The sequence below is a fragment of the Ambystoma mexicanum genome, chromosome 3q (assembly GCF_040938575.1).
Source record: "Ambystoma mexicanum isolate Mex_15411 chromosome 3q, UKY_AmexF1_1, whole genome shotgun sequence".
Taxonomy (NCBI): Eukaryota; Metazoa; Chordata; class Amphibia; order Caudata; family Ambystomatidae; genus Ambystoma; species Ambystoma mexicanum.
In genome coordinates, this window is record NC_090926.1 from 21,039,035 (window position 1) to 21,057,318 (window position 18,284).

The 18,284-nt window shown below is 50.8% G+C and overlaps 1 protein-coding gene across 2 annotated transcripts in view; it reads left to right on the forward strand.

Annotated features, from left to right (window-relative positions):
- The window catches only part of SUN2 (Sad1 and UNC84 domain containing 2), a 396,247-nt gene that overhangs the window by 28,108 nt on the left and 349,855 nt on the right, over positions 1 to 18,284 (forward strand). The window lies entirely within an intron of this gene.

An 18,284-nucleotide genomic window follows, 5' to 3' on the forward strand; every position in this document is an offset into this window, starting at 1 on the left:
CTGTGGACAAGGAGCTGGGAAACTGCACAGTGAGCCGAAGTGGTGGACAGTAGAGACGCAGTTTATAGACATTGGTCCTCAAAGCAACTGAGTGTGAGCGATAAGTGAACGAGTAAGGAAGGTTGTACGTTGGTTGCTAATGAAGGAGGCTGCGAATGAACCATTGGTGCCAACAAAGGGAGAATGAGGCTCAGTACTGGGCGCCCCCCTCCCTCCAACCCCCCACATTTACTATGTCGAAACAATGGCTTCCATCACCGCAGTATCATTCCGTGCTGATTTCGAGCAAATTGAAGTGTGCAAAGTGTTCTTTAGGCCAGGAATAGTGTGTGAGCAGTGTACAGATTTAGTGATCATCAGTGGGATAGTCTGTGGCCCCAAGCAAAGGATCGTGTTTGAGCACATATTTAAGCAAGTATTGCGAATGAGCACTGTTCTGAGTCAGGCATTTTAATATGTGTATGGTATCGGTACCCTACACTGATTTCAGACCAGGAATATGTATGATCTCTGCCTGAGCTGTGTCTAGTGTGTGTTAGTAAGCCAGGGCTAGTGTGTGCTTATAACCTTTTGATAAGTGAATGAGAACTGTGCCTGTGGATAGTGTGTTCTTGTCACGTGTCATTTGTAAAGCCCCTATCTACCATTGTTATGACCTCCCAGCAAAGAGGCTATCTGGGTGTTTGTTCAGTGTTGCACAGTTTCCACGGTTTCCAATTTCCACACGTTCATAGCCTGATATTGGGCCTCATTCCGAGTATGGCGGTAAGGGATAGCGGCCACCGGTAACGAGACCGGTGGCGGTGATCCCTTACCGCCATACTCCGAGTTCCCTTTGCGCCCTCGCCCTTAACGCCTGCTTTGAGCAGGTGTTAAAGTCGAGGGCGCAAAGGGGCCTCCAAGCCAATAACGGTGACCGTAATGAACGGTCACCGTTATTTGCATCTTCCCCATTCCCATTGAGCCCTATGGGGGCTCATTTGGGAATGGGGAAGAGCCTTGGTGAATGGGGAATTACCGCCCCGCCAACCTTGGAATGGGGCGGTAATTCCGCCATCCACCAAGGCGCTGCCGGTCCGGGTACGGCGTCAACCAAGGCGTTAATAGCGCCATTGGTTAGCGCCGTACTCGGAATGAGGCCCATTGTATTGCAAATGGTAGGGCATACATACATTGCCAATTGGTATTTGTCAACATTTACATGATTTAGGAACTCGGGCATTTGCATCTCATCGCACAAAGAACTTGTTTAATGTAGCAACAGCGTTGTGATTTATAGTAATGTTGCAGATGCCTATGTGCATGGCTGTTTTTTGGTGTGCTAGTGGCTACGTCCATTGCTAATGCTGGGTATGTGTCCATCAGACAGGTCTCAATATGTGCACTTGCCAGTAGTCCTTGACAAGTGATACTTGTCTCTTGGTGCATAAGAAATTGTGTGTTATATGCACGTGGAGAACCGAGGGGGCGAGTGAATTTGTCTGGCTAGTAACTTGCAATTTGTAATCTTAACGCCTGCAGCGGAGTACTGTAGTCACCACGTAGGAGACTTGAGTGATGCTGTGGTTAAGTGTGTTCATGGTGGAGGGCAAGAAGAACATGTGACCCAAAAGTTTCAACTCTTTTATTTGTTGTCTGGATAAGGTTGATATAAACACCTATTTGATCTAGCGGGCTATCTACAACTAAAGGGGTGTTCCTATTTTGAAACTGTCTAAATGTAAGTTGTCAGGATGGGCGAAACTTCAAGGCGGGTCCGGGGTTTTCGAACAAATACAGATAATGGTCTCCTTCTGGGTCTCTGCTCTGAATAATGTCCCGGGGATATACCGCCCACCAGGCGTCTTTGCTCCCAAACCAGTCTTCTGGATATAGTGCCTTGCACGCCTACAATCGGTCTCCGGGTATACTGCCTGGCACGCTTCTTTTCTATAGCCACTGTTGCAAGGATATAGTGCCCAGTTCCCTATATTGTATATCCATCCAGGCTATAGTGCCTGGCTCAATTGTTCCTGCACCCAGGGATATAGTTCCCTGCACATTCTTCAGTGATATAATGTCCAGTTCATTCTTCAGCAATCCATGTCCTTTCAAGCTTCTTGGGCTTCTCGGCTCCCTAAGAACTACATTTGTGTTAGGCTTACCTGGCCTTGTCAGAACCCTTAGTTCTTTCACTTAGGCTGACCCTATACATTCTGTCCCCACCTCTCTAGGCACTGGCTTGTGTGCTGCCCATCCTGATGGCTAACTGTTACCTGGTTGATTGATGCCCCTTGTCTAACTTTCTTTGGTCTTTTTATAGAGCTCTGGATTCAAGCGCCAATCTCCAGTGTGCCCACATTGGGTGTATCTGGGTTCATTTATTTGGAGCCTCCGGATTGGTTCTGATTTTTTGATTATGGCGGTTGCCCCCACCTGGTTTGGGTCCAAGCCTTCAAAAGCCATAGCGGCCAGGCAGAGGTTCTGTCTTGTTTCAGGCCTCGTTCGGTCTGTGGTTTCGCTGACTGCAGAGCTAGTGTCCTCTGTGCTGTAGACCTTCCTTTCAGTTTGGGGAGTGTCCGCTGACATATGAGACTCCGCAGGATGTAAATGTATGCTTTGCAACTTTCTATCGATGCGTTCTGCTTTTGGGTCAGTACCAAATTATTCTGCAAGGGTTACTGCTGTCATGCATGACCCTGTGGCACTGCATCAGGTTTCTAGTCATCACCTCCGGGCCTTTGTCTATAGGTCTCCAGTGGAGAAACTCATGCGGGGGGGGAGGGGGAAGAGGGAGGGGTGGATAATGGGGGTTTGATTTGCTTGTGTTGCTACAGGGGGCCCTGATGAGCTATACTTGGTTTGGGCTTCCCAATATTAGGACCCCCTGCCACTACACTCCTCTTTAACTGGGGAGTAGGTCTTTGGGAAAAGGTGAAGATACCTCGCCATACTCCAGATCTTGATCTCCCACCCTGTAAAGCCTCCAGGTAGCACATCGCTCTGGCATCAAGAACCAGATAAGGTAGGGTGTTGCGATATGTGTTTGGCTTGTGTGAGTAGTGTGGCGAAACGTTGGCAGAGAGTGGGATGTAGCACAGAGAGATAGATGGAGGTAGAGAGGAAATAGATTTCAGGGCAGAGATTAGGGTAATGACTGGGAATATTGAAATACTGGAATTCACAGTATGATACCCAAACATCTTAGCATAATGTGACATAGCATGCCTTGGCAAGAAAACCCTGAGGCAGCTAGAGTATAATGCAGGAAGACGCTCTATCTTAACTTGGTGTTCTTAGCCTGGTCTTGCCACGCTCCGTAGTGTTGTGGCCGCCATACTACTCTGTGGCTAGGTAGAACCACCTCTAGGCCAGGTGGGGGTGTGGGGGGGTGGTGCAACGCCCCCCCCCCCCACCACAGGCTTCAATACCAAACATGTTATCCAACCAAGAAGGCAAAGCAGAAAGGGAAAAGGGAATCTCTGCTTGGCCTGGTCAAGATCCCTAAAGGGGGCACAACGGGGGAGACTGGGCTGGACCCAGATGTTGGCTAGGAGCCACTGCCAGAGATAGATCTAACCAGGTAGCCTGTCTCTAAACAGACAAGACCCCAGGGTGGCATAAAACCCCACCAAGACCTTGATTTATCTCCCCCTCCCCCCCAAAACTCCCACCCAGCCAAATGCTTTCCCCAGCCTGAGGAAGGTAGTTGGGTGCCCCAGGACCGAGGCCTGCAGGTAGAGTCAGGCATGGAGTGAAGGAATCAGGCATGTGGCAAGACTGGAGAGCCCTAAAGCTATGCCATGAATTCTGGCAAGAGGATCCTCACCAGTAAGAGCCAGGTGGGGAAAATCCCCGAGAGCCATATAATACAGCGGGTTATCATCTCTGACCCGCCCATGGAAATGTAGACCCCGGCACCCAGGGAGCATATAACCGAGACAACAATCGACCCTCCCAGTTTTCTCCACGTTCTCTGGTGACCCTCTCTGTGAGTTAGGTCGGAGGGTGGGGGACTACCGACAGATTTCAAGTGGCGGAAGCGCCAGTAAATCGACACATGAGGGTGGATTTGCTGGTATTACCGACACTAGTATTGCGGGGCTGGTAATACCAGCAGTTTTTTGCCGGTAGGGTGGCGGATATACCTCCAGCTCATAGCTGGAGGTATATCCGTCACCCTACGCGCAAACTGAGTGTGCCAGTGCGGTAACGTGTCGGTATGCATTAATACTGGCAAGTTATTACTGCATCTGCACACTCATAATGAGGCCTTAGCTAGTCCTTTATCAATTAAATTGAACAAAAGCTGCAGATAGAAATCCTCTGTTAAATTTAAGTGATGGCTTCCGTCTCAAAACCCTCTATAACTTTGTCACTCCTATTTAAGTCATCAGTGAACTTCCTCTTTATATGTCCAATGTCAAACATGAACCACAAATATTCACAATCCTATGAGAAATGTATAGATTCCTTCAAACGCCAAACTTGTTTCGATGCCCATATTGGTGTGGGATATTCTTTGCGTGTGAGAAGAGACACATAATGTGAGAAGTAGTGACAGTACAAAAAATGATAAGCACGCATTAAAAGGAGTAAAGATGACACCATTTGACGTATACAGGTGTGATAAATGGATTAAAGAGTTATCTGGCTCCTTCCAAACACTGTTACTGAAAGGTCGAAGTGAGCAGGCACTAATGGGTATGACGTTCCTCTTCATTTTGGGATAATCCACCTTCATTCTCTTTCCTCTCACCCTGACAACCATTCCTGGACCGCAGGCAATGGGTACGTTATTGGGGATTCAAGCCTGTGCCCTGCTGAAAATTCTTCAGTGTCCCATCTCCCTGAGCTATCTTTACAAGCACTGGTTTTCCTTTGTTTATTTCAATTGCCTTCCTGGGACAACACCCATTCCCGAGCCTCCACATAGAGCCCAGTGTTTGCATTCCTTTTCAGCGCTGCCTTCCCTGGCCTTTCTCAGTGTGGGGGACACCCCCAGAACCCCTGCTTCCCTCCTCTACCCCAGACACCCTGTCACACTATGTCCCCTGACCTGCCCTCCTGTTATCAACATTCATACACGCACGCACCCAGGGCCGGCCTAAGGGGTCTTAGGCCTTAGGGGTCATTAGCCCGCTGCCACCCCAGCTCAGGGGTGTCTTTCAAGGGAGAAGGCACGGCAGGCGCCCTATCGTTATTAAATGCGGCCCGCGGGCGCGTTTAATAACGATACAGTGCTGATGCAAAAGCATCAGCACCCTATTGAGATGATTACCTCCCCGCTCCAGCGCAGGAACGGGGCGGTTTTCATGAGAATAAGGTGCTCGTGCAGTAGCAGGAGCGCCCTATTACAGTGATTAACTTCCTGCTTAGGGGAGTTATCAAAAGAATTGGTGCCCCCCATCATCCTCATTGACATGGGCGTGGAGAGGGTGAGGGGCGCTGCCACATTTTTCTTAAAACGCGCACGGGGCACGCACCCCGAACACGTACATGCACACCTACCCCACCACAAACCCCTTACTTACCTTACACTCTGCGCAGCCACCATGATCAGCCCACCTCCTCTATGATCAGTAAACACATGCACAATTTCCCGACAGGCGGCCATTTGATCAAAGCGGCCTGTGCGGGAAATAATTATGAGGAAAGTGGGCTGTTCGAGTGAGGACACTAAAACATTTTTTTTTAAAAAGTGGAATGGGTGCTGTAATCAGAACCGTAGGTATACAGTTGGACAGGATACACCATAGTGTAGACACAAATGTGTGATACGTAATTTAAATGAATACAAAGGAAACGGTACCATTTCAGTATTCTTAAATCCTTACCAATGGAGCCAGGGATTAATCTGATTGGTTGCCGATAAGTAAACATCCAGTTATTTCAATGTATGATTAGAAGAGTTGCTAAGGGAAATGGTCTGCTTTACAAAATACGCTTCTCCAGCTGAAGAAAAGTGAGACTGTACTCTGGTTCTGTGAGCAAATAAATACAGAAGAATGATGTCTCGCCTAATTGCCTGTGCTGTGCATTGAAGGTGCCACAACGGCCCTAACGTATGGGAGATACGCTGGACTGAAAAGTACATTGGGTGTCTGAGACCCCAGGACTGGACTCCTGACGGCCGGATGGCGTGGCGTCTTCTGGCTGCCCTCATTGGAAAGTTGTCCTACTTGGTATCAACAGTTGTCCCCATCAGACAGCTGAGGCGCAAAAGGGCCCGTGTAGAAACGTATAGCAGCTGGATGCTACCCCTATTAGTGCAGTTTTCTGAGCGCCCCTTTGCTTGTGTGAGCGATGGTGTACAGTATACTGTGCTCTCTATTCTCAGAGAATAATGTGAGCTGTGTTCTAGGGACTACTGTGCAAGCTAGTATTTGAGCTCTGTTCTTAGGTATGGTTTGGGCCCAATTCTCGAGGGTAGCCTACAAGCTCTTTTTTTCCGAGAGAGCGTATGAGCTATCGTCTAGTGAATAAATAAGCGCTCTATTCTTGGGATAGTTTTCTCAGAGCTAGTTTGTGAGCTCTTTTAGCAGGTATTGTGTGTGAACTCTATTCACAGGAATATATATGGGCTCTGTTCTTGGGGAGTTTGTATGAGATCTCTTCTCACGGATAGTGTGAGCTCTATCATGGAGAACAGCTCACACTATAAGGAGAGCAGTCTTTAAGCTTTATTCTCTCGTACTGTAGACAAGCTCTATTTAAGGAATTTCTGGGGGTTGGGATGCAATGGGGACGGTTGAGCTCTTTTCCTAGTGGGTAGGTGTGAGGTGTATTGTGAGGCCTATTATTAAAGCTGAACAATTGTGAGAGCTTTGATGTTAAACCGGCTACTGCAAGCGTGTGAGCTCGCGATTTAGCCATGGAATGGAATGGAAGGTCTACTTGGCCAGGGCTAGTGTATGTGATCTGTTCTTGCCCAAGGATAGTGTGGCCTTGAAGTAGCTAAACAACTGTCCCTAGCCCCCTTTTTTCCTTGGGCAGGGCTAATGTGTAACGGCAACCCCCGGTCTTTTCTTAACCAGGGCTAATGTGCAACAGCAACCCCCGCTCTTTTCTTAACCAGGGCTAATGTGCAACGGCAACCCCCGGTCTTTTCTTAGCCAGGGCTAATGTGGACAGGGGCCGTCCTAGGAAGTGCGAGGCACTGTGTGACAAAAGAAATTCTGGTCTACCTAATCAAACTTGTGTATATTAACATCACTGGTACTCACCATGCAGAAAATGACGTCACAGGGAGGAGTGCAAGTCTTTCATACTCACCCGCACATGGGAAGTTACATTAAAATAATTTGTCATGAGAAAGTCGGCGACTAATGCATTTTAGGATATACATATGATTGGTCACATTTGTTGTACATGGAGCAACACTACAGTTGGTTAAACTATGAATTAGGTTTTTTTGAAAAGCCTACTCTGTAAACTAAATCACTTTATCAGACTCTTAAGTTCTGTTGGCTAATGCTTTATCCAAGATCACGTACTTTAGTTAATGGGTGAACTGTGATGTATGCCCAGTCTCCAATGTACGCACCTGATTACATATCGTCTCGGCTCAGCTCTATTCGGTAAACCAACGTACCCAATCTATAATTGCATATAGATCTACATTAAGCAAAAAGAGTATGATTGTGCACAATGTTAAGAAAATGTGAAGTTCCTAAAGAACAAACGGACATTGTTGTTTTTTTTTATGCTGCACAGATCACCAATGTAGTGATATTTAAAGCGCAGAACCTTTTACATTTCAAGGCAAATTGTGATTCCCATTGGCACTACAGGTGGCAAGCTGAATGTGTTCTGTGGGGATAAATGGAAAGGACGCCAAGGAGAGTCAGAAAGGGAAAGAGTCAGGGAGACAAAAGAACATACAGACTTAACTTGCAGCATGTAGGGACATGAAAACCTAAGGGTGAGCGATGGCGATCGTGGGGATGATTGTGTAGGTTTCAGTGTTTTGACCAGAAGGGACCCCGAGCTTCCCTTATTGGTTGGCAAAACTTTCATGTAGGCCGTTACTAGTATGGTAAATCATATTGTGGATGCGCAATGGCCTTGAGCTCTACTCCAGAGTTCCTAGGAGTTGTGGTGGGCTTATTACCAGATAATCCTATTGGATGCCCTCCCTCTGATGTCCAGAGGAGGTTCTGGTAAAGCCAAGTGTGCTGGTGGAGGTGTCAGAGTCTGGAATTGGCTCTGTGCAGAATGAGTGCTGGAAGTGCCAGAAACGCCCACACACTCGAGTCATGCCAGGTTGCCTCGGGTTGAATGAGAGAAGGAGTGTTGCCCTTTTATGTAGTATTTTGGTAAATAGGCCACTCGAATGTAGTGGGAGAAAATTCAGTTAGAGGTAAGCTTATAAAATAATGCATGGCAAGCTAGGTGGATTAAAGGAGACATTTGCATGAAGGATAACACTCTAGGAGGCTAACTGTTCATTATAAGGCCCATATATCTCGCACCTTCAGCACACGTTTTAAGGCCTTTCTTGCACTGCTTAAGAGTATTGAAGTGATGCCCAAAGGAGCATGGCAATACACAGCAGTGTAAAAAGAGGGCAAGGGATTTAATTTTCTTGAGAAGACCCACGTTGTTGTAGCCGTCTGATTCTCTGTGAGGGCTTAACGATTGAAAATCCATTTCTCCAGCATGGGGTCTGGCATGGATTCACATGCTCATGAATATTCCCCGTCGTCAGGCTGGGAATCCTCGGTAAAGAAAAAAACAGTATGTTTCGTTTCTGATCTGTCTTTCGTAGTAATAACCAATCACTGATCTCTGCGTCATACTGACCACAGCCAATGACTGCCCTCTACCTAAGCCCCGCCTCTGGCAGCCATCTTCAGATTTTTACCGCACGTTCATGTGTTGGGATCCTGGTGCTATTGCTCTCGAGCGTTAGTGCTATTTTTTCACGTTTTTTTCTCAAAAACTTCATTTTTTCGGTCAAAAGAGCCTCAAGCTCCACCGACTCTCTATCCGATCAACTGGGACCCGTGTCGGATTCGTCTGCGCCCCTCAAGGGTGAAGATTCGTCGAGCTACGCTTTTGGAGGACTCCAGAAGTTTCTCAGGCCCAGTCATGGCCCAGGAGAAGGGAAGCTCGACGCCCGGAAAGCTGTTCAGGGTCTGCCCTGGATGCCAGCTTCAGAACGTCTTCAAGGAGGACGAACACTCCTTTTGTCTCTACTGCCTACATGAGGACAAGACGCACGTGGAGAAGGACTGTGCGTTTTGCGGCAACATGTTGGAGCGGACCATGAAGGACCGCCATCAACGTCTCGCCAACTGGCTAGAAGGGAAGAGCCCGTCCGGCGAGAAGAAGAAGAAGAAAACCGAGCGGTCTTCTAAGACCTTTTGAGGACGCCCCGGCGACAGGGGTCCAACATAAGGCCAAGCACCGCGAGTCCGCTGGCACCGGGAGCGCCGAACGGTCGGGCTCTACGGGCGCCAGGCAGGGCGCACCCTCCCCGACACCATCAACCACGAGCCAACGCTCTGGGTCGGGTAAGAGGAAGGCCGAGCACCCGGCGAAGCTCCTGGAGAGGCCCCGGTCGAGCTCGAAGGCGGAGGGGGAGCGAGGCGGTGTCCCCCCCCCCCCTCAAGGATAAGGCGGTGAGCGCACCTAAGGTGGTGAAGGCCTTAATCCATCCGGCCAAGCCCTCTATCGAAACTGTCGCGGCGGCCCTGGCTCAGCCTGTGCAGGCTACACCAGTGGTGGCGACCTCGGGGCTCAGAGTCTCCCTGCCACCTCGGAGGGAATCCTCTTTTGTGCCCATCGATAGGACCCCCGTGAAATCCCCCGAGGGGAAGAGAAAGGGGGGGCAGGGCGTCGTCGTAGATTCGGCTTCAACCTCGGAGGAGGAATTGGACGAGGTCTTAAGCCACGGCCTCGGCGTGGAAGAAGACCGGCCCGTCGGGATGGATCCCGACGCAGGTGACGACGACATCGTCGAGGGTACCGACGGGGCCCCTGATCGCCCGTCGGATTCCCCTCTGCCAGCACCGCAAGACAACTCGGCGGCCATTTTGTTGGCTATACAGTCCTTATGTTCAGAGATAAGGACGAGACTACCGTTGCCGACAGAGGAACCTCTCCCGTCGGGGGACCCAGAACCGGGACCTTCTGGTGCCCCCCCCTACTAAGAAAAGAAGGATCCACCCTCCACCTCCTTTTCAGCCGTCGCGCCCCGTCCAGCCCTCCTCCCCGTCCACCCGAGGGGATGATACGGGGACTGACACGGCAGCGACGGGTACGGACGACGAGGTATACGACGAGGATTTACCGTCGTCGCCTCCCACCAGGGCTTCTCCGCCCGACGAGTTTGGATCGTTCCACTCCATGATCACCAGGGAATCCGAGCTTTTCCAACTCTGCCCTGAGGAGAAGAAGAAGGAAGGTTTCCTTTATCAGCGGCGCGAGGCCAAGAGGAAGACGGTCCTCTCAGTGCCTCTATTGGACGACATTTGGGATGAGGGCCTCACCCTCCTCAAGAACCCTTCCACGACGCCAGCTAGAAGAGACCGGTACGAGAAGAAGTACCGGGTCCCGGACACGGCCCCCCTGTGCCTCCGGGCGCAGCCTACCCCGGACTCCGTCGTCTCCGCGGCGGCCAGGAAGAAAGCGGGGGGGGGGGTGCGGCCTCCACATCGACTTCCCCAATTGGACGCTATGGGACGCAGAGTCATCTCGTCGGCAGCGACGACGATTAAAGCGGCCAACGCCTTGGCTATCGTGGCCCGCTACGATAGGGAGCTCTGGTACAAACTGGCTCCCCTGCTGGACTTCCTGCCGGACGACAAGAGGACAGAGGCCCTGGAGATCCTGCAGGAAGGTGAGGTGGCTTCGGACCACGCCATTACCGTTGCGACGGACATCGCCGACACTGGGTTCCGCCAGTTGGGCAACAGCGTTTGCCTTAGGCGGCGTGGATGGCTCAAGGCTACGGACTTCCGTCAAGACGTTCAGACCAGAGTCCTGGACATGCCCTTCGATGGGAACAACCTGTTTGGGAAAACAGTGGACGATTCCCTTCAGGCCATTAAAGCGGACACTGAGACGGCCCGGGCCCTGGGAGTTCTGCAACAACGACGGACGCCCTTTCGGAGCAGCGGAGGCAAGGGCGCCTCCAAAGGTTCCGGCGGCGGTTTCTCCACCTACCGTCAAGCGGCCCGCTCGTCGTCTCAGGAGACCTACAGAGGACGAGGCAAGTCTGGCGGACCCCGCCGTCGTCGCCAAGGAGGTCAAGGCGGCAAAGCCTCGTCGAAGCAGGATTGAACCGGCCGTGGGGTCGGGCCCCCACCGAAGCACCCCGGTGGGAGGCCGGCTGGCGAGCTTCGTCAGCGTGTGGGAGTCCATCTCCACCGACCGTTGGGTGCTGGACGCCTTGGCCCGGGGCCACGCGCTCGAGTTCCAGAGAAGGTGCCCGCGCGTCCCCCCCGTGGCCAGGAAAGAACTTCACGTCCCTCAACTTCTCCTGGAGGTGAAAGCGATGCTCAGGAAGGGCGCCATCGAACTCGTCCCAAAGAGGCTTCGGGGCTCCGGAGTTTACTCGAGATACTTCCTCGTGAAGAAGACGACGGGGGGATGGCGCCCCATCCTGGACCTGCGATGTCTGAACAAGTTCATCAAGGCGCAGAAGTTCCGGATGGTCACCCTCCAACACGTCCTGGGTCAGCTGGAGGAAGGAGACTTCCTGTCGTCGTTGGATTTGGAGGATGCCTACTTCCATATTCCCATCCTAAAGGGGCACCGAAAATTCCTCAGGTTTGTGGTCCAATGGCGTCATTACCAGTTCAAAGCCCTCCCCTTCGGACTACGGTCGGCACCCAGGGTATTCACCAAGTGCCTCGCACCGGTGGCGGCGCAGCTGCGCCGCGAGGGGGTCCACGTCTACCCCTACCTGGACGACTGGCTCATCCGAGCCAAGACGAGGGAGCTCGCCGTGGTTCACACGGCAAGGACCGTCCAACTTCTCACGGACCTGGGATTCTCCGTGAACTACGCCAAATCCCACCTGGTACCCGCGCAAGACGCTCTGTTTCTGGGAGCGAGGCTCAACACAGTGTCTCTTCTGGCCTCCCCGTCGGAGGAGAGGACCAGGACCATCCTGGGCAAGGTGCAGCGGATGTTGGTGGCCGACGCGGCCAAGGTGAGGTCCATCAAGTCCCTCCTCGGAATGATGTCTTCCTGCATCTACCTCATTCCCATGTGCAGGCTCCGGATGCGCCCGTTGCAGGAGTTCCTGGACGCGCGCTGGATCCAAACGACGGGCAGCTTCGAGGAAAGGATCACACTCGACGAGAGTTTCCGACGAGCGATCCGGTGGTGGGGCACCCGCGCGCATCTGACGGCGGGCTTGGACTTTCAGACCCCAGCCCACCAGGAGACAGTGACCACGGATGCCTCCCTGGAAGGGTGGGGAGCGCACACCGAAAATCTGCACGCAAGAGGCCTTTGGCTCCCGACGGAGAAATCCCTACATATCAACGTCCTGGAGCTCCGTGCAGTGTTTTGGGCCCTCAGGTCCTTCCTTCCGTCCCTCAAGGGCAAGGTGGTGAGGATCTTCACCGACAACACCACCACCATGTTTTACATCAGGAAACAGGGCGGAACCAGGTCCCCAGCACTGTCCAAGGAGGCGCAGGACCTGTGGCATTGGGCCATCGCCCAAAGGATATTTCTGGTGCCGTTTCATCTGGCAGGGATAAAAAACACCATCGCCGACTCACTCAGCAGGGAGCTGCACTCGTGCCACGAGTGGGAGCTACGGCAGGATCTAGTGGATCGCCTCTTCCGACGGTGGGGCACACCCCAGATCGACCTGTTCGCGACGGCGACGAACTCCAAGTGCCGGAGGTTCGCCAGCAGGTTTCCCCAGGCGAGGAGCATGGGCGATGCCTTCTCGTTCCCCTGGGAGGGCCTGTTCCTCTACGCGTTCCCTCCCTTGCCACTGCTAATCCGGCTCGTCAACCAGCTCAAGAGGTCACGGTGCAGGATGATCCTCGTCGCACCTGCGTGGCCGAGGCAGATATGGTTCCCGGACCTTCTGGACTTGTCAGCGTCCCCGCCAATCAAGCTGCCGGTGGACGCGGATCTACTCTCCAGAGAAGGAGGCGCCATCCTCCACCACGACCCGAAATCGCTGAACTTGCGGGCCTGGCTCCTGCAGCGCTAGAGTTTGGAGGATACGACATACAGGCCGACTGCAGAGAGGTTCTTGCAAAGGCCAGGGCGTCCTCGACTCTTAAATGCTACGGACACAAATGGAAGAGGTTCTCTGTCTGGTGCCACGCACAGAAGATTAACCCTCTACGGATTACGGCCCCCCAAGTACTGCCGTACCTGCTGACGCTGGCTAAAGCTGGACTGGCACACGCGTCCATCAAGATTCATCTTGCTGCGATCTCCCGATACACCAGGACCACGGGGCGGACGTCCTTGTGGTCTCATCGTCTGGTGAAAGAGTTCATGAAGGGACTGTTCAGATCGTTCCCGCCGGTGAAGGCTCCGGCCCCGGCGTGGGAGCTCAACGTGGTGCTGACCAAGCTCATGGGACCTCCGTTCGAGCCTCTGCACTCAGCTCCGTTGAAATTTCTGTCGTGGAAAACAGCGTTTCTTGTGGCCATCACCTCCGCACGTCGAGTGGGAGAGATCCAGGCCCTTTCCTGCAAGGCCCCGTACTTGACTTTTCACGACACGAGGGTAGTGCTCAGGACGCACCCCTCCTTCATGCCCAAGGTACCGTCGGACTTCCATCTCAACGAACCCTTGGTGTTGCCTGTGTTCTTCCCGTCGCCTTCGTCGCCGGCTGAGAGGACTTTGCACTCGCTGGATGTGGCTAGAGCGCTAAAGTTCTACGTGGACCGCACGAAGTGTTTTCGGAAGACGTCACAACTCTTTGTGAACTTTGGACCTGTCAATCAGGGGAAGGCTCTCTCGAAGGCTTCCATTTCCAGATGGCTCTCCGGCTGTATCATGTACTGTCACCGGTTGGCAAACCGACCGCTGCCTGGCCGTCCGAGAGCCCATTCCACCAGAGCGATCGCAGCTACCACGGCGTTCCTATCTGCTGTGCCCCTGCTGGACATATGCAGGGCTGCTACGTGGAGGTCGACGCACACCTTCACGAAATTCTACTGCGTCGACCGGGATTCCAGGGAGGAGTCCAGGGTCGGCCAAGCAGTGCTGCGCAACCTGTTCGCCTGAGGTGAGCCTGGTGAGGAGGTAAGATGCTTAATGTTGAGTTTGATGTGATGCTTAATGTTGAGCCTTTGCCACCTCCCGTGGTTGTGCATGTGTGTACTGCTATGTATTCTTTATTCATGAGCATGTGAATCCATGCCAGACCCCATGCTGGAGAAGGAACAAGTTACTTACCTGTAACTGTTGTTCTCCAGCATGGGTCTGGCATGGATTCACATGCGAACCCTCCCGCCTACCCCTCTGCGGCTCTTCACTTGGTCATACTGCCACTTCACGTGCTTCCAAATCTGAAGATGGCTGCCAGAGGCGGGGCTTAGGTAGAGGGCAGTCATTGGCTGTGGTCAGTATGACGCAGAGATCAGTGATTGGTTATTACTACGAAAGACAGATCAGAAACGAAACTGATACTGGTTTTTTCTTTACCGAGGATTCCCAGCCTGACGACGGGGAATATTCATGAGCATGTGAATCCATGCCAGACCCATGCTGGAGAACAACAGTTACAGGTAAGTAACTTGTTCCCTATCAATTCTTATCATTCAAATATTGATGTTAAATCTGGGAAAATGTTTAGGGGTGGCCTTCAAAGCTCCGTGGAGCACGATGCACTGTGCTGATGCCCAAGAAGCCCATGCCTCCAGCGTATCCTGTTGTGCAAACGCTGTATTTCGGCCCGCATAAGGTGTGTTTGCCATGCCCAGTCAGTGATTGTGTGTTTGTGTGTTTGTGCTGTTTCAAGCCAGCGAGCTTCGTGCTTAGCCAGGTATGGTGTTCAAGCTGTATAATTAGTTAATGATACTTATGGGGTTGTATTTACAGTAGCCAGGGGTTGTGTATAAGCTCTATTCACAGTTAGGATTAGTGTGGGAGCTCTGTGCTGAACCAGGGGTTGTGTGTGTGTTTGGCTCACAGCTAGGGTTAGCTTTGTACTCAATCTGGCATAGTGTATATAAGTTAGTGTGGAAGGTCTGTTGTTGGTAATGGATTGTGTACAAGTTTGGTTGTCAGCCTGGGTTAGCGCTGCATCGCTGTACCTAGTAAAGGGTGGTATTGACGCTCTGTACTCAGCATGGCGTAATCGATAAGATGACTGTTTTGCCATGGACCATCTATGAGCTCTGTTCTTAGCCAGGGTTTCTGTGGCAGAGATGTGCTTACTGAGAGATGGTATGCAAGCTCTGTATTTTCCTAAGAATAATGTGCAAGCTTTGCTTTTGCTCTTTGCCAAACCTAGCTTTTGAGCTCTGTGTGATTCTCCTCTTGACACAATATGAAATCTGAAGAGGAAAAAAGTTTGGTGTGGGCAGGAAACGGCCTGTGTTCATTTCCTGTCTGTTAAGAGCTTTTGAGAGTAGAGGAAACTGAGCAGAAGCCGGTCTTTGCTTCCTCTACCGCCACTTCACACTGTTTATTATTCACCATTTCACCCTCTGTGTCACCATCCTGCTCACGAAAACCTTCCCAGGAAGTTTGCTATATGTTCTGCAATTTTGTGTTCGGCTCGTACCCACGTCGCTAGCTGGGCAGCAGCAACAACTAATACCATTCATGCATAATTATATTACCTGCACCCGCACACCCAAGGCACTAGATTATCACATGGAGAGGATAAAAAAAACAGATTTGTTATTTCACTACATTGTTACAAGTAACTAACCCTGTTCTTACTGATAACCCCTTTGATGAACACCGACTAGCCAAGACAACTAAAGCCCCTCTGCATGGGCTGTTCAACATTCCGGTCTACTCCACACGTGTTTAGTCCCAGTCCGCTATTCCCTAATTTGGAGCACTGTCTGGTACCTCTCCAGCCTCTGTCAGGGGCCCTTTACTGTCTGCAACAATGCAACAGCTACATGCCATTAAATCTGCACCTTACTAAATTCGTCCCTTCCTTAAAGACATAACCCAAAAGGAACGGAAGGGCTCATTTTGATCCACCCTTTTCGGAGTGATCTGTGGGGTGCCTCGGAGCTCTCTGCAGTCCCCTGCTCTCTAACCTTTTTTTAGTCCCATCATTTATAACCCTCAGTTCGTTACCTGTGCAATTACAGACCTACTGAAAGGACATTGAGATCTGTGTAGGGTTACCTGAGGGGGGATAGAGGATCTCTTTTGTCCCCGCGAAGAATGTCTAAATGTCCTGTCGTTTTGTACCAGAGACCAGAAACTCCAACTAAATGGAACTAAAGCTGAATTTATGTAATTTGGTACCTACAACAGGGAACCTGTGCAGGTTATCGGTCCCCTCTCTTTTGGGCATCTCCGCTACTGAGCAACACGGTTTAAAACATTTGGGAGGGACTTTTGATGCGCTCATGGTTCTTGCACCGCAAATCAACTCTGTGATTAGCAGTAGTTTCTTTCAACTTAAACTACCTAAAAATGTGATCCCGCGTCAGCACTGTGCATTAGAAGTAGGGGCGTCAGTCCATTCCCAGCTTCACTGCACTAATGCTCCCCGCTTTCCGACTGCCTCTCCTTCTCTTTGCTGGTGAAGCTTCAGAGGATACAAAATGCTCTTGTGCATCTTGTGTGCAGGCTCTGCAAATGTGACCTTGTTTCCGTCAATAGATGTGCTTTCCACTGGTGTAGGGCTAAGGACTTGTACAGTTCAAATTCGCTGTTCTCGGCTTCAACTACCTCAGCAAGGTGACACCCTCCTATCGACTGGATGAATTCCTCTGTTATACCACCCCATGTAGTGGAACCAGTGTTGGTAGTGTACCAAAAAAGTAGTGGAACTGTGACTGCGGAGGCGGACAGAGTATAAAGAAAGGGAGCAACGTGGGGGGCAGTCATGCTGGTTGACCACCAATTGAGTTGAAACAGATTTCACTTTGTCTGTAACTGATATCTGGTGGTAAAGTGGAGTAGTGTGCTTTTACTTCACAAAGATCTGTTCCGGAATGGTGAAAATGGTTGCAAAAAGTAGTGGAGCTGTTAACAGTAAAATAATATGTGACCCCTAGCTTCCACCACTCTACTGTAACCTGGAAGTGGCAGTAATTTTATATTTCTTATATGTATGTATATGTACCTGACATGCTCTGCAACTAAGCTTTAAGTTTACTTGTCCTGTTGTGCCCAGCTACCTAAGGGTTCGGTGCGCATTACCAAATAAATAAACAAACAAACAATAAAAGTAGTGGAAGACCACTCCCGACTGTTCCCACTCACTTCGACCACTGAGTGGAACGACAGACCACCTTCTACTATTCCTGCCATGGTTCAAACCTTCTTGTGAAGGGATTGGTAGTTTGCTGTCCAACCCTTCACAATTTGGGAAGACGTCCCCGCCACGACTGAAAGCACTGGCTCTTTTACATCTTTCAGGGCCCTTGTGACACCTTTACTATAGCACTAACTGTTAGGTGACCAGTGCCCGGAGACTCCGCATGATATTGACACACGTATGAGTGTTATCAATCAATACATCAATTACAATTTGGGGGATCAACCTGAACATCTGTAAAACCGCTCATGTGGAATATTGCTGCTAAAGGGTTTGCCAATTTCATTCCTCCATTAGGTATAGCATGCTCCTTTTTAGTAGCCCTTCTTAGCTTAGTAGTATCAGGTCCACAAAAGTCTTTGTCAGGTGTACCCCATCTGAGACTAAATTCCCAAGTTGCTTTGGGCTTATCAAACATTTCTCCATTCTCCTTCCCCTACTAAATATTTCAGCAGTGGTGCAGAGTTGAGCCTGTTACCCTAGGAGCTTGCTAGTTCTTGTCAACCTTTTTTCCCACAACTTTTCAATATAGTGTGTTTAATATTGTGAAGTGTAGAGGGCTTGCCCTATAGATGTTAAAACATTCACTGCCAAGTAATTGGTAGTATGTCTGCGGGAAAGGGGAAGGGTGCTTTCTTTAAGCATTAAAAATAAATCCCCTAAAACTGCTTCATCTGATCTCGTTGCACATGCCTGCCTCAAAGCCTTATAGGAATTGATCTGTGTCAGGAGAGGTGCACTACCAGTAAGTGCTGTGTTTTGGCCTAGGCTTCACTCCTCCGTTCTGTACCAAAGCATTGGGTGACATAAGTTTCAGAACTCGTACAACAGAGGATCTACACCTATTGCTTAG